Source organism: Notolepis coatsorum (assembly GCF_963971535.1).
Source record: "Notolepis coatsorum genome assembly, chromosome: 17".
Classification (NCBI taxonomy): domain Eukaryota; kingdom Metazoa; phylum Chordata; class Actinopteri; order Aulopiformes; family Paralepididae; genus Notolepis; species Notolepis coatsorum.
In genome coordinates, this window is record NC_140181.1 from 43,027,575 (window position 1) to 43,039,810 (window position 12,236).

A 12,236-nucleotide genomic window follows, 5' to 3' on the forward strand; every position below is an offset into this window, starting at 1 on the left:
ATATTCTGGAACCAAGCAGGGCTTGAGCTTTGAGGCCCCATGAAAGCCCTAACAGGAAATATTTGGGGGGAGGCTTTCAAGATGATTTATAAGATTTAATTTAAAAGCTTACTATGTCCATTATTCAATTATCAATTTGCAAAACATTTAAAAAATATAGCTGTATGTGGCCATTGCAGGGGTCCAAGCATTGGGAATATAGGGCACTGAAGCATAAGCAATAATGTCATTGTGCATTATGGTATTATGCATTGGGAATTATGGCATTATGCTGCCACTCGAGGAAAGGTCCAGATATCTTGTCAGTTTGGCCTGATGGTGGCACTAGAGAAAAGGTAATGGCTTTACCATAAACATAAGTTTCTTATGTAGCTCATGAATGTGCACAGCAAATTGTATGGCAATCCAGCCATTACTTTGAGATATCTTGTTCAGTGTGGAATGTCCTATGTGATGTAGATATTGTATTTGTATGGTTTTCAGTCATCAGTTGTCATCATATTAGCATACCATAATTCTGGATTAGCATTTAATGCCAATTTGTTTGCATGTCTTTATTGTAAGCATATTGTAAGCATATTGTTATAGTGAGTCAGCATGCATGCATGATATGATTGATTGATTGATTGAAAACTTTATTAACAGATTGCAGATTGGGTACAATACAGTACAGCTCAACAAATAATTGTTAAGGGGATGCAGACCAGAGAAAGACTTTCGTCTTGTTTACATCAGGGTCCCCCATTTTCAATTCATCAGGACATATATGACGTACATGACATACAGATAGACAGTACTGCTACATCTATACATTTATGACATACCAGATTTGCAAATACAGTACTGTTTGTGATACAAAAAGAGTCAAGAAAAGGGAGTGTATATACATTTGACGTAAAAACTGTACATTGGAGGAGGTTGGGTGGGGTTGTGTGGGGGGGGGTTGGGTACATTGGGATATTGACAACCATACTGGGTCATTTACATTGGAGGGGGTTGGGGGGGGGGGGGAACACTGTACAAACAAGCAAAACTGTACATTGGGGGGGGGGAGAGACACTGTACAAACAAGCAAAACTGTACATTGGAATATTGACAAAACCATACTAGGTAAATTACTGTACATTGGAGGGGGTTGGGTTAGGACATTTACAGGGGCCAGTTTCGAATTGCAGTCTCCCGTAGGTGTCCCTTGAGAGTGGTTTTGAAAGTGGGTAGTGATTCACATTCCTTTACAGCTTTGGGTAGGGCATTCCACATTGATGTGGCATAATTGCGAAACGTGTTTAGTCCCTTGTTTGAGCCGAATCTGGGTTTAACATGATTTGTGGAGCTCCCTCTGGTGTTGTGATCGTGGTATTCACTGACCTTTGGGAAGTATTTTGACATGTACATGGGTACCTTGGTCGTGTAGTGTATCTTGTAGACCAGGCCCATTGCAAGTTGCTGTACTCTGTCGTCTACTCTAAGCCATCCTAGGTTGTCAAAGTGGGCAGGGGTGAGGTGGGTTCTAGGAGTAAGGTCAAGCAGTAGTCTGACCAGTTTGTTTTGAGATGTTTGTAATTTTGTTTTTAGCGCCTTTGAGGTGCTTTGGTACCATGAGGTGCAAGCATAGTCGTAGTACCCTTGAATGAGTGCTCCTGCCAGAGTCTTCAGGGTATTCTTGTTTACCAGAGAGGAGATCCGGTACAAGAATCGAGTTCGTTGGTTGACTTTTTTTTATTACATTGGATGCCATTTTGTCACAGGAGAGATTAGCCTCTAGGATGGAACCCAGGTAGGTAATTTCATCTTTCCTTGTGACAATATTGTCACCCACTGTAACTGAGAAGCCGTCGGTCTTGCTGAGTTTGTTATTTGAACCGAAGAGAATGGACTCTGTTTTGCCCATGTGTAATGATAGTTTGTTATTAGCGAGCCATATGCAGATTTTGCCTAGTTCCGAGCTGAGGGTTTTTTCAACCTGTAACTTGTTCTTGTCAGAGACCAGCAGGGCTGAGTCGTCCGCAAACAGGAACAAGTTGCAGTCACAAACTGACGACATGTCATTTGCATAAATTAGGAACAGTAGCGGTCATAGTATGCTTCCTTGTGGAACACCACAGCTCACTGTGAGGGGGGGGGGGGGGGGGATAGGGTACCGTTTACCTCCACCATCTGTTCCCTCCCCTCAAGGTAGGATTGCATCCAGCTCACTGATAAACTATCAAAACCAATTGCTTTTAGCTTGTCAATCAGAATGGAGTGATATCAGTTAGCATAGCATGCTGATTGCATTTCTCAACTTTAACTGTGTTTTATAGGGTTATAAATGTGAAGGGAACCTTCTCTGTAGCAGGGAACTCTGTTCTGCTAAACATTGGAGAAAAAGACAAGACTTTGTATGAGTTAAATTATAAATGTCCATATTGTAAACCATCACAACTATATGTACTGTATAGTGTATTGTAAGCCCTTGTGGGCTGGGCACCCAGTGTTGTGATGAGTAGATAATGTGCATTAAGAAGAGTGTTGTGATGAGTAGATAATGTGCAATAACTCAATCAGTGCCGCAGCGATATAGGTCTAGAATGCCATCGCTGTAAGTCAATGGGGAGACTGCCACTATTTGCGAGTGCTTATTGTCAGTGAGTTGCTTCCAGTTAACATGCACAAAACAGATTGTTTTTTCATCCGTACATTTCCGTTTTATACCGTGGTGAATAAGAGTATATTTCCAGAGCATTCTGTCTAATCTCAAGAAACTCGAGCAAACAGCGCTTCAATGTATTTCCTTAGAAATCGTGCCATTTGTCGCTTGATTTATGAATAGTTCTGAGAATAACGCTAGATTATCGGTATTATATGTGTCATCATGCACGAACAGAAGCGGGGGCTGAAAAATCGCTTCTCAGTGCTTTGCCTGCAGCCAACGGCAGAAACACACACACACGCACGCTCCGATGGTGGCGAAAGAAACATCGGATTAACCCAAGATTCGTAACATAGAGTCCTTACCTGGTCTTCGATGTCCTGCAAAAAGATTAATCCAATTCCTGATCGCCATTCCAAATATTGATCACGTTTATTGATCCAACGTTATATGTCCAAAAGGCATAATCCTCGCATAATCCCAGTCTCCCCAGTCCATGTGTTATAAACGTTACTCTTGCCGAGAAGGAAAACCTGAACCGGACTTGTTAGATCAGCGTACAGCCCAAGGGGGAGGGATTTCAATGATGTGCAATACCGGCTGCCTGGAAGTCGTAGGCGGTGGTATTTTCCCTTTGCGATCTCAGACCCATTCCCAATGATAACATCAGGCTGGATGGATGAAAAATGAATGGATATAGCTAATAAAAGAAATAACGATTAAAACCCGAGATTTCTCGTGATTGGCGCTCAACGCATGGCGAGTTAACCCGACTTTTTCCGTGATTGGTGCTGAATGAGTTAAGAGTGTTGTGATGAGTAGATAATATGCATTAAGAGTGTTGTGATGAGTAGATAATATGCATTAAGAGTGTTGTGATGAGTAGATAATATGCATTAAGAAGAGTGTTGTGATGAGTAGATAATATGCATTAAGAGTGTTGTGATGAGTAGATAACAAACTAAACAGGTCTGGTGTCCAGAGGAGAAATGACAGAGCGCAGCCCAGAGGCGTCATATAGACCTGCTGTATAGACCTGACTACAGAATCAAATTCAATCAGTGGAATATATTTTTTTGACTTTTTCTGTATTTTTTCACCCATCCCAATTTAGTCGTTATGCCAATTCCCTTCCTGGTCGTTGCGCGCATTGCCCCACTGTCGGCCTGGGGAGGGTGTAGAACTACCACATGCCTCCTCCGATGTGGAGTCGCCAGCCGCTTCTTTTCACCTGCCAGCGAGGAGTTTCACTGGGGGAACATAACACGTTCTGAGGTTCACCCTATTTCCCCCAGATCCCCTCCCTGCTGAACAGGCGCCCCGACTGACCAGTAGGAGTCGCAGTTTACAACGACCAGGACACATACCCCACCCGCTAACACTGCCAATTGTGTTAGTAGGGACAACTGACCAAGCCGGAGGTACCGCTGACAGCTGGATTCGATCCCAGAGTCTCTGCGGTGGTAGGCAGGTGCTTAGTCCACTGCGCTACACAGCCGCACCTCAATCTGTGGATCACATGCAAGGGCCCACATGTGGGCTCTTTTTAGGACGATTTGCCCACCGGCACTTTGGCAACCACTAGTGGCTGGGGTGTGCATATTTTGTAATACAATATATATATCGAATTGAAGCCCCCTTTGTTGCCTGTCGATAGCCCTTTCAGGTGACAAAATCTGCAGCGGTTCTCGAGTTACATGCCGATATTTGAGGCTTGTGCAAAGTACACGGTATTGCGCAAAATACCACTCCCGACTCTTGGGGCTCTAGTTCCGTCAATCATTTGGTGATCTTGAAAATGATTGTGGAGGGTTGTAGCCAATGAGCGTGGGTTTCCAATGATACCCCAACTGAGGATGTACGAATCAGGGATCTAGGTGAAAAACTAACGAGCGAAAACAGGAAGAGAAAAAACGCTGAATGAATTGAAGTCTATGAGAAAACTGAGCTTTTCTTTTGTACACAGTTTACCAAAATCACTCCTAATCACTCATTTCTGAACGGAGTTTTTTAAGCCATACGAATTTCTGGGGAAATACTACTTCTGGACTACTAACTACTACAGAAAAACTTGAGTAACAAGTTTTTCTACAACTCAAGTTCAGACCTATGTTACTCTATTTTATTAGCACTAAAAGTGATCTTTCTTTATTGTATCATAAACTTCAGAATGTTATCTTTCAAAACAGACCACCAGGCTCATGCATCTGCTATAAGTATAAAGTATAGTATTTTGGTTTGCAAAAAAAGTATGCAGTCCTCCTCAAAAACGAAAACTAAAATGGCCACTTTTGGGGGCACAGGTTAAGTTATTAAAGGAGAATGCCACCAAAACATTAAAGCAATCTCCACTCTCTCTGGAAACCCCCACATCTCGCACATTTAGAAAAAAAACAGTGATTGACTTCATAGTTGACCATAGGTACCAGTGTATTAAAGTTTCACCTGATTCTGGCAGACAACTTCAGACGATTACAGACCACATAGGCTGCTCTTGATTTTAAGATTTTAACTTTACGTTCGTCAAAGTTTGTCGGTTGAGAGCAGCCATACCGTTTATTAATATAAAACGTCCTTTCTCAAGCTCCTTTTTTTTTTTTTTTTTATTGATCTTTTTCCCCTCCTTTTTCCTCCGATTTTCTCCCATCCCAATGTTAGTCGTTATGCCAATTCCCAATCCCCTTCCTGGTCGCTGCGCACTTACCCCCCACAGTCGGTCTGGGAGAGTGGAGGCTATCACATGCTTCCTCCGATACACATCCAGCCAATCAACCGCTTCTTTTCACCTGGCAGCGCGGATTCTCACTGAGAGGGCGTAGCGTGTGGAAGGATCACACTATCCCACTTAAATCCTATCCGCGCTTAGCAGGCGCCTCGACCGAACTGTAGGAGTCGCTGTTTACAACGACCCGGACCCACCCCGCCAGCTTCTCCCACCCTCTAATACAGCCAATTGTATTAGTGTGAACGGCCAGCCAAGCTGGTGACAACCCCGGAGCTGTGAGCTGGATTCGAACAGGCGAATCCAGCCGCTCCGGGGTTCTCAAGCTCCTTATGATAACTTTGGTGTTGATAGAACAATTGACAAAGCCATAGGAAAATAAATGCTTTGGTCCCAGAGGCAAAGCTGTAGAGCACATTCAGCTGCATGTGTGTATTAAGTTTCGTGTCAGTTGGACATAAGGTGTGGGAGTTACTGTATGTCCTTTTGTTATTATAGCGTCACCGTCTGGCCGACATGGGTGCATGGCCTTATCTGAGTAGTGCGGGGCCATAGGAACCACCTGCCAAACATGGTGCTCTGGGACTTATGGTTTATGAGCTGCACACACTTTTAGCAGAGAAATGTTATCCTTAGAAATACAATAGGGTTCCAGCAGCTTTGCTGTATTGATGCCTAATTATGAACAGTAATAATATTTACAAATACAGTAGTAGTACAGTAGAAATGTAGTTGTCATGGTGTTTCCTCTTATTGTGCCACAGAATGCCGTAGCGGCGTAGACTCTGTCGCAGGACATAGTTGACATTTTGTGTTGTTGCTTGAGTGACCTTGACCTTATCGTGTACTATGCTATTAGCCTTGGTGATGTGTGTGCAGAGCAGGTATGGCCTAGTTAGTAGTCCATTACCTTGTACTGCCTATTGAATCTGTGTAAGACGTCAGTGTGACACTGTAAGGTGGGGGGCAGGGCTCCTTGATTGCCACAGGTTTCTTTGCACACTGCTTGGAACCAAGTACTTTGGCCTAATGGAAGCCATTGCTAGCAGTGAGAAGGAGCACGTAGACTCTCTACGTCGTAGTAGAGGGTGATAGCGAGGTGACATTCTTCAACGCATGCTAGTGGAAACGGTAGCTTCCGGCCCCAGTGATGTTTCTATGCTGTACCTAAAGGACGGGCCTTCAGTGTTTGTCTCTGTTGCTTTTCCAATAAATGATTAATCCACTCCTCGGAACCTTCTCAAACACAATACTCAAAAAAAATAAAAGGATCATCTGCATCACCCCCGATGGTGAGTGTACTGTGGCCTGCTACCTTGTAAACGCTCTCCCCCTCTCTTTCTGTTTGAGCAGCCCTGGTTGCATTTACATTCCTCAGTCACCTGGAGACTGAGCCCATGGAACAGTAGGCCATCGCTCCCACATGTTGTATGGAGACACACACACACACACACACACACACACACACACACACACACACACACACACACACACACACACACACACACACACACACACACACACACACATACACACTCCACAGTATAATGTCCAGCGTTTAAGGCGTTTAAGGTGCTTAACAACATAATTACAGTACAGATATTGTATCGTTAGTAGTTTAAGTGCAATGTCCATAACATACTATGTCAACAAGGTTTTGTTTTTTTCATGTAATAATCTGCAGACCTAATAATATTCTCATGCAATATTACTCACACTGCACAGAAGCTATAGATCAAGTTTGTTTGTTTTGTTTATTTACACATATAAAACAATTACATATAATACAATATAATCCACAAAGAGATGTGAAGGAGAATTGTCTAAAAACCCTCTAGGGGCTTGTATGTGGCATTCACCAAGAAGCAAAATTATACTGAGATGAATTATTATCAATATAAAATACCCTCCCCAAACACACACAAGGAACATTCATTCATAATACATACAAGCAGGTCTACAGATAGACACTGAAGTAGGCACTTATGCCATACGGCTTCAAGTTTAGAGAAAATAAAGTTAATAAACTACAAATAATGACAAGAAGAAATCATTTTAAGTACCACACACTTTCAAATTAGCTACAGATATTCCTCAGTGCCTTCCTACCAACACGGCCAGAGGAAATGTACGCACATCCAAAACCATTCCACAGGTTAGGATACAAAATCTTTAAGTTGCATCAAAGAAGGATATTATCCACACACTGTAAATGATGCTCCCATGGTGAATTTAATCACACAATGTTTCAACCTAAACAGGTCTTGGTCAGGTGTGTACCAGACATGTGGGGGGGGGGGGGGGGGGGGGTATGTATAGGCCTGGCTCTTCAATCATCAATAAGAACAGCAATCATGCAATCATCCGGTCATCCAATTATACACAAATATATACAATCATCTACATTCAGGAGATTGGAAACCTTCTAATCAGGGCTACGAATCAGGGCTCACCTTATACCATTATAGTGTTCTACTATAGCAAATGTATTTCATACACTGTACACAATGAGCACCATATCACATTGAATGAGTGGAGAATTAGTAGATGGGTAGGCAAATTACATAGTATATTACAATGCATAGTAGTCTCACATGCTCGGGAGTGCAAACCTTAATCTATAGCAAAACAGAAATATCAAACCTTCCTACCAGCGCACCATCATGCCCCCTCCCATACACACACACACACACACACACACACACACACACACACACACACACACACACACACACACACACACACACACACACACACACACACACACACACACACACACACACACACACACACACACACACACACACACACACACACACACACACACACATGCACACACCCCAACCCCTGCAGTGACACCATACACCTCCACCAATGAAACGGATCTGTTTCAATAACGACCAAAATAACGTAGGCGAAGTGACAACGCTGTCACCACCTTAACTTGCCACCGTTCCTAGTGTGAAGGTTACCATAGCAGCCATTTGGAGACATCGTCGGCACCATATAAGCCTTCTTGAGGGAGGAAGAAGATGTGCTACTTTTCAAAGCCGTTGGAAGGGGGGGTGTAGAGAAGGTGGAGCACGAGGCAGTAGTTGTTTGTGTGTGTGTGGGGGGGGGGGGGCTGGTGTAGAGAAGGTGGAGCATGAGTCAGTAGTTGTTTGTGGGGAGGGGGGGCAGAGGCAGTAGTTGTTTGTGTGGGGGGGGGGGCTGGTGTAGAGAAGGTGGAGCACGAGGCAGTAGTTGTTTGTGGGGGGGAGGGGGGGGTCGTGTAGAGAAGGTGGAGCACGAGGCAGTAGTTGTTTGTGGGGGGGGGGGGGGGCTGGTGTAGAGAAGGTGGAGCACGAGGCAGTAGTTGTTTGTGGGGGGGAGGGGGGGGGGGTCGTGTAGAGAAGGTGGAGCACGAGGCAGTAGTTGTTTGTGGGAAGTTTCTGTCAGTTCTGTTTTTAGTGTTTTTTGATTGAGCTGTATGTAAACATGACTAATCATTGACGTCATGTGGGAAGATTGCAGGAAAGGAAACTGTTCAGTGAGTTCATATCATATAGCTAGATAAGTTGTGTTTAGCAATTGTTTTATCTCAGATTATGAATATATACCCTAACTTGGGTATCATAGAAATTCTGCCTTGCCCTGTTTACCCAAATAAAGATAAAAAACATAACATACTAAGCTGGCCCAAAACAGTTCAACTCACCCTGGAGCACAGCAGAGCAGTCCTCTGTGCACATTTTTATTTTCATTTTCATTCGAGTTGAATTTGTGGGGATAACATTACCAGCCCCAAGTGAATGGGACAGGCTCTCTCTCTCTCTCTCTCTCTCTCTCTCTCTCTCTCTCTCTCTCTCTCTCTCTCTCTCTCTCTCTCTCTCTCTCTCTCTCTCTCTCTCTCAGTCTGTTTGTGTGTAACAAGTGAGAGTGGTTCTTTATCAGTGGTAGATTGTACCACTGATGGTAATTCATGGTGTATATTTGTAAGTTTAGGTCCTGAGGAGACACCAAATTTCTCCAATGAAAGTAGTTGTCTGTACTGAGTTAATTGACGCCTCCCATTATGGAGGACCCTTATGTAAACAAGACTAATAAAGTATTTTTCTGGTCTTCATCCTCTTAGCAGTTGTTAGTATTGAGCTGTACTGTATTGTACCCATTCTGCAATCTTGTTAGGGTAGCGTTAACTTGAGCCCAAGAGCAGAACACAGGGGAGAGGAGAATGAGGCGGTTTAGGTTGTTTAATTCAAGGGTACCATGCAGACAGGGTTATAGAATGTTTGGAATGTGCGACAGGCGAGAGGAAGGTCACTCCATGTGTTTCACAGGAACGTCCTGGCGGGTGGTGTCTCGTGAGACAGCGAAGACCGGCGGCAGATGATCCTGGGCAGGTGTAGCAACACTCGGACAGGGAGTGGCAGGAAACGCAGGTCTCTTGTCAGGGCTGGTAATGATCTGACAAGTCTCAGGTGTGCAGATAGAACCTGGCTGACAGCGTGTGGAAGCAGCGACAGGAAGCTGCCCATATAAGGGCGTGGAAGCAGCAGGTGAGAGGGAGGCCCTGGCTGTGATTGTAACACATCTGTTAATAAAGTTTTCAATCAATCAATACGTATCTACAACAAGCAGGGCTTATTTCAATGGAGAATGATGGAAATTAATTAATTCATAAATGTTTTGAATGCATAGGTAATGGTATATCAACGACAATAGGTTCACTATGGCATGTTCATGTTGTAAACAAGGGCCAGAGAGCTGATTCCTGGAGGCTCTGAGCAGCAAAACCTGTGTAGTATCGCCCTCTTGTGTTGTAAAGGTGTAATGTCATACTCAATATGTATTTCAATGGACAATGATTCATTCAAATAAAATACTTGTTGTTGACCGATCTGAAAAATATTCCATAATTCAGGTCTTAGGACTGCTGTCAGCCTATGTGCAAAGCTTCCTCCAAATCGGCCTCAGTGACCATTATACCATTCAATGGATTCCTTCTATTTTCTAATATTAAAGGGGAACTATCTTACTATTTCTTTCACTATTTGGGCAATTTTACACAATTCCTGTGAGTCTATGGAACACATCTGTAAGGTTTTATAAAAAAAAAATCATTGTTTTGTATTTCTAATCAAATACTTTCAAGCAGCATTTTCTGCATTCAAGATTCCAAGCTGTTTTTGGCTGGGCTCCGCCCATACTAGCAATGCGCTTTGAGTGACGGTCACCCACACAGCGTGATACATACGAGAGAGAGGGAGAGACAGATAGAGAGAGGGAGAGAGAGAGAGGAGAGCACTCCGTGAGCGCGGGTGTGTGAGCGGCTCGACTCGCGATTGTGTGTAAATGCAGGGGGAGAGATAGAGAGGGGGAGAGATAGAGAGGAGAGATTGCTCCGTGAGCGTGCGTGTGTGAGCGCCTCGACTCGCGACTCGTGATTGTGTGTAAATGCAGGGGGAGAGACAGAGAGCCTCTCCGTATGAGAGCCTCTCTATCTGTCTGTCTCTCCCTCTCTCTCTCTCCCTCTCCCTCTCTCTCTCTCTCTTTAGAGGAAGTGTCAGTGACAGGGAAACCGCTTCCGCATTATTTCCACTCGCTCTGTTGTTGAGCGAATTGTTGATTGTGGGAGGTGGCTACAACCACAGAAGGAGCTTAGATATGCAAATCAAGATATGCAAATAAGCATCTCTACGTAGACAAGCGAGGCAATTCTGAATGGCTTAGTTCACTGGGGGAGGATCTTGTCACAGCTGAACTGGAGGAGTGGGACTGAATGAGAATTTCATATCTAGTCAGTGTTGGTACAACCCCACATTGCTAGAAAACAATGCTAACCACTGGAAAATGCCATTTATAAGATAGTTCCCCTTTAAAACATAATATATTGTTCAATCAGAACCAGATTTCTTCATATTATGGATAACGGCGTTTACCTGGTGTGGATTTAAAAGGGTCAAATGTTATTTAGATGCTTCAAGTTCTCCAATTATTTGGCTAATCTTTGCTGTTTGGCCAGAGTTGTTATTTGAAGGAGAAAAAAAAACGCTAAATACACTAGCCAATCAGAACAGTTTGTGTCATACATACAACAACCAATAGTTTTTCCATCCTATTAGAAAGTGTCTATTTGTGGATTATCTTGCATATTGATTATAGTTTTCCACCATCTCCACTTAAAATGGGGCAGGGATATCCATAAAAAATAGGTACCCTATTTACAAAAGGGCACGAATACAGGTCACCCCACCCCTATGATGAAACATGATAACAGTGAGATGTGGTTCAAGCGAGTGTGCTACCGACAACAGAGAGCTCTGTGTGTCCTTGAGGTTCCGTCTCCATGTTAAGAGAACACGCATAGACAGTCCTCCCACAGTGGTTGTCCTTGGACAGAACACATACTGTAGCTGTGAGTGGGCGCGTGTGGGGGATGCTGGGGGGGGGGGGGGGGGGCGTCGTCAGCTGTCTGTCAGTCTCGGTTTGCATTTGGTTACGGTGTGATAATTACCACATCTCAGACCGGAGCACGCTCTGTCATAGAGATGAAACCGTTGCATCAGAGACAACAAATGGGATAATTACTTAGCATTCCAGAGCCATGTGCCTAATTGATTTCCTAGAGATTTGCTGATGACTGATAAGCGTGTTCTGTTAACCTTTTCAGGTGTACGATCTCTCATGGGAGAGTATGTTGAGAATGATGATGTGACGCCAGCTGCTGGTTACCGAAAAATATCTATTTCTAGAATTCCATTGAAGAGAAATTAAAAAAGAATTACCAACAGGGTAAAAAAAACAAGAACTGAGTTCTTTAAGAAGAGAAAAGTGGATCAAGGCAGACAGTAAGATGTGAGGTGTCAGCAAGATTGGACACTGACACTAATAGCCTATATG